Here is a 5355-nt window from a genome sequence, read left to right on the forward strand (position 1 = left end):
AAACTAAAAAAATGTGATATGACTTTATGGAAAGTACTCCTGATTTAATTTAATTGACATGAATAAACAAAGATAAAATTGTGTTAATGCTGTATTTAGCAAATATATATATAAAATTTATATATCGTTATGGCATTTAAAGATGTCTCATATTTAGCAAATAACATTTAAAGTTTCAGTGTAAACACTTGAGTGAAGCACATACCGCTCGTTAAAATAACAAACAAAGCGGTCCTATATATGGTCATTTGACCTGCTTGAAAGTGCAGTTGTAACTCTCTCAAACAACATCCTACTGCTTTTTTAAAAAAAAAGTACGTTAGTTAATGTATTCTGGGATATACAATACCTCATAAAAGGTGAATGGTCTCGGCTAGTATGCCTGACCATAGATTTGATCTATTAGAATTGAGCTGGGGGGTTAAACAAATCCCTTCAAAGTGGGCGTTACCGCACCAGAATAAAGGAGGGGCAGTTGTGTATGTTTAAAGGCCTCTGAGGCAAAGGGGACGGTAAAAAGCGGTAGACATCGGTATAGTTTATTCTGTATTTTAGTCTTGCCTTCTATTTAAATAATTAACTTTGAAAAAAGAAAAAACAATGCAGTTCTGCTGTAAGAAAGTCTAGGCCGAGCTGAGCAGCAGGTTTTCAGTGAAGAAGTACCCCACCCTCGTGCAAGAGTTTCTGTTCTTAACTTCTGACACTGTAAAGGGACTGACCTGCGTCCAACTCATGACTTCTGGATACCCCTCTTCTGCCACATCATGTGCTTCTGTATGCTTTGAAACCCTCCTGGATGGTTAAGGTATCTAGAATGTCGTAACCAGTTCGGCCTAAGGAGCTACTTGAATGTAGGATTAAATTATGGCTTCTGAAATTCACTTTCATTCGTCCTTGACTCAGTCCAGTTGGAATTGTTCTCACCTACTAAAGCAATTGCCTTCAGAGTTCTAGTTTTCTTTCTACTCTAAATTGAAAGTCGTTTAATGAGATCATATGCAGATTTTCCCACGTACACACACTCTGTCCCAATTATATGTTTACGACTTTGCTTTGGAAACTAGGTTCCCTCAGTCTGATTGTTAAACTGTCCTATTTTTTTTCAGCATTGTAGCTGTGTGCTTGTATTGTGATAAACGGCTTGTTAGCAACTTCCACAAAAATAGACTTTGAAATGTGAATAAGTAGATAAACGAAACCTATTATATACCACTTATGCATGTATATTATAAACAAAAAACTAAAGTATTAGTAAAACCAGCTGGTCATGCTACTTCAGGCTGATGACGAGCAAAGACTCAGAAACATGTCCCTGAATGCTGGCTAGGCTGGGTGGAGGAGTTTGTCTCCCCCTCGCAAACATAAGGACACAGTAAATGTGTCAAGGCCGACAGGAAGCGGTCCAGCTTCCTAGGGCTAAACAGCAGTAGTATATTCCCTTATTAGGATTGTCACATTAAGTTGGCAATATACAACAACTTTATCGCATCAAATCTCTCTGAGAGATTTAGAAATGTGTTATTTCTAAAATAATAATTAGCAGCAACAAATTGCGCCTTAAAAAACATTGTCGAAGTTTGCAGATATTTCCCTATGCACAATAAAAACGACCACTGCATCTGGATTGTTTAGTCAACAACCTGATATCTGTGTGCATATATATGCCAATGTAAAAGGATTGTTGCAAGTGCTCGTTATGAAAAATGTTTGAGAAATTGAAGTACTGGCTCAAACAATAACAGCTACAAGCCTCCCCAAAGGACATATTTGCATTTAAAGTTTATAACTTATAATTTTTCTCAGGTGGTGACGGAGAAAACTAATCTTTTTATGCACTGCTGCAATCTTTTTCTTTATTATGGGGTATGTTTTTTGGTGCAATGAATATTTTTTGTGCAGCTACTGTTGTCGACTTTTGTGTTAAGATGAGAGGGTGGGACTGTATCAGATTGTTTATCATTTTTAGAGACATTTGGCTGCTATTTCTAGCAAGCCAAGCAACTGCATAGAGGCAACAAGAGAAATTCTTACTTTCTTTTTTAAATTTTATTTTATGAGTCCAAATACAAGAATAATTAGCAGCAACAACACAACAAATTGCGCCTTAAATGTCAAGTTGGCTGCAAAGAAAAAAATTCAGTCTTCCGGTATACAAGTTTAATTATACAAATTTAAATTTGACTAATGTAAAGTGGTTTATCAGTTAAACCAATTTGCTCATGGTGCGAGACCTGCCGAGGGAAACAGACGAAGGGGATCTATTTTAAAACGGGGGCGCCAGTTTTCATTTATGTTTTATGTAGTGTTTTTGGTACGGAAAGACTTTCAAACTTCGTATACTTATCTATTTTGTGTTATAGAACAGAAAAATATTTTTGTATTCGAATTTATTTCATGTAAAAAATTGTCTTATTTCGATAATTTCTACTAATCACTCACGTCTATTCAGTTGAAAACAGTTAGCGCTGTAACGGTGTCTATCGTATTAATCCCCTAACCTTAACCCTAAAACTAACCCTAACTCTAGAATCCGAACTCTAAAATTGTTACACACATAGATACGCACAGCGTAATTTATTATATAAACAATATATGCGTATAAATTACGATTAAACCGGATGAAATATGTCACAGGGAATAACATTTTTATGACCGCCCAGCAGTAACTCTATTCAGCTGAATAGACGTCAGTGATTGGTTGACAGCCTCATAACTGGTATCGTAAGATCGCCCTGTATTTTTATTTGAAGATGTACGTCAACATAATTGAATGTGTCCTTCGTTTTTAAAATGTTAGAGTGTAGTGTGAGGGAGATTTGGCTGTTATTTCTAGCAAATTGAACAACTGCACAGAAATTACCTCATTGGCTCATTTGCTGATGTGTATAAGTAAACAAAAATAAAGGAAATGGATTTTCGTCTGTTTCTAGGGTGATCATTCCAGTTGTATGATCAAGTGAACTGGTTACACATTCAACTAGTACTTATTTTATCAATCCTGAAAGGATGAAAGGCAAAGTCAACTTTCTCGTATTTTTGGCGGGTCTCATTGTCTGATCTCAAATTAAAAACAGTTTTGTTGTTAACAAATGTTACTAGTATCATTTCTGTCATAGTGGACTATTACATCAGTCATTCATAGGGAAGGCAATGGTGACAATAACATGTCTCAGAATGTGGTCTTATGGCAGGCCTTTTCCGTTGGTGTACCGAAACTTTTAGATTTGTATGATTGAGAAATTGGCACTAAAGCATTTCAATGTAGGCACACGCGCACACTAACGCATCATTTTGTTTCTAAAAAACATCATATAAGAGAGCTTCAGATTTTCTTTTGCATACCAGATTCTGAATCTGAAAATAGATAGGATCTGAGATCAATGATTTTATTGTTAATAATTTACTGTTTTAATTTTTTAAACCAGACACATGACATGGGGGTTAGAGCTGCAATACATTTATTTATCAATTTATTTTTATAACTTAATATATATTTTCATTTGCATTTGAAATGTATTTTGTTTTTATTTGAAAATCATCACTAGTTTCATTTTCTGAAAAATGCAAGCTGTTTCACTTGATATGAAGAAGGAAATGTAATTATAACAATGGTGTGCATCAAATAAATATCAAAAGGAAAATTGTTATCATTTGGTATGGTAAGATACAATGTCACTTCCTGAAAATTTCCAGTTGTTTCAGTTTCTGTTGATATAAAGCCAGTGGCCGATGCTGGTGTCGCATAACTGATGTCACATAACTGTGCAGGTAGCACATAAAAAGTACCAATCAAGTGTTGGGCCTCATAGACACAATGTGGCCTATGCCAGTGTCACATAACTAGCACCTATGCCAGTGACATGTAAAAAGCACCTTTTGAGCATTTGGCCTAACAGAGACAATGGAAAATGACTGAGACTCTGAAATCATAGTCGTGGAAGATACTGGTGTTACACAACTGGCACTCGTGCTGGTGGCACATAAAAGCACCCATTACGCTCTCAGAATGGTGGACATTAGGAAGAGCATCTAGCTGTAGAAACCATGCCAAATCAGACTGGAGTCTGGTGTAGCCCCTCAGCTTACCAGCCCTGGTCAAACTGTCCAACCCATGCTCTTCAGATGATATCTGAAGTAATATAGCAAACCAGGGCCAGAGATGAAAGTTCCCGCCATGTCTCCTTTCATTCTAGTTCTCCATACACACTCTTTCAACACTGTGACTGTACATAAAAAAAACATGCCTCACCTTCCTTTGATAGTCCGGATGGTGGTACAATCTTGATCATGTACTCAGCAGACAGCTGTACTCTTCCTAGATGTAACAACACGTGTTCTACGTAAATTATCAAGCCTGAAAGCTCCTGGCGCTGTACAAGAACGCGCAGAATGGTTTCATCGTCCTGCCCGCGCCTTGGACATGCCAGTGGCACAGGCATTCCATGCTTAGACAATTTGTCGCAAACAGGTAACGTGCTCCTATAGCACTGCCAGGTCAGGGATTTCTGATAGTTATCCAAGTACCCCGGCCTGAAAGTTCTTTGAAACAGGTTGGCTAGCTGGCTCTCATCGAGCCCCAGAGTTTCTCCTAGAATGTCATCGCTCTTAAACTCTACCAGCCCTCTATAGAATACTGAGGTGGTATTCCCATTGCTGGCCTTGCCCACCTTATGGATTAGCATGAATGCCTGTCGGCACTCATTTTGCCATTCATTCGTGTTATGTTTTTTAATGAAGTCAGGTTTGAGTTCCTCCAAGGAAGCCAGTCATGGAAAGAATTCCTCTGCTAGCGAATTCTACACCTGGTCACCATTCAGATAGAGTCAGAGATGCCTTAGCCTCAGCTCATGCCTGCACATCATTAGCCGTGGCATCCCTAACCCGCCCTTTAGTGGTTCTTGGAAACAAACAGAGCACCTCACATGTGGGTTTTCCTCCCCTCCACAAAAAGCGGAAGAGAAGGCGTGCCAACTTGCTTAGCCACAAATCAGAGCAAGGGACAACAGTCAGACGGTAGGTGATAACAGATGCAATATACACCTGCACCACCTCCACCTTCCCTTTCAGGGAGCATTTTTATTTCTTTACTTTTTACTTCCTCCTCTTCGGTTTTTTTTCCCTTGTTTAACGGTCATCCTAGTAGCGCTTTTGTCTTAATAACGGTCATTTTTGTAGTAATTTCCCCTTGTTTAACAGTCATTTTCATAGCATATTTTGATTGCCTCAATAACTGATGAGATACTGGAGCAGGTTTTTGTCCTGACATCCGAAACTCGTAGTCTTATTATGGCAACCAAATAATTGTCACATATTATTTACAGATAAATTCTTTCATTTACATATCAAGGTCTTTTT

General features: G+C 37.9%; 2 protein-coding genes across 2 annotated transcripts in view; one reads left to right on the forward strand and one right to left on the reverse strand.

Moving 5' to 3' along the window:
• The window catches only part of LOC106873894 (uncharacterized), a 161052-nt gene that overhangs the window by 17286 nt on the left and 138411 nt on the right, over positions 1-5355 (forward strand). The window lies entirely within an intron of this gene.
• LOC106875820 (heat shock protein beta-1) overlaps positions 2593-5355 on the reverse strand; it is a 72426-nt gene continuing 69663 nt past the window's right edge. The window contains exon 4 of the mRNA XM_052969705.1: positions 2593-3354. The gene's annotated coding sequence lies outside the window, so the exon portion shown is untranslated. The remainder of the gene's footprint in view (positions 3355-5355) is intronic.

Source organism: Octopus bimaculoides, chromosome 7, assembly GCF_001194135.2.
Source record: "Octopus bimaculoides isolate UCB-OBI-ISO-001 chromosome 7, ASM119413v2, whole genome shotgun sequence".
NCBI classification, from domain to species: domain Eukaryota; kingdom Metazoa; phylum Mollusca; class Cephalopoda; order Octopoda; family Octopodidae; genus Octopus; species Octopus bimaculoides.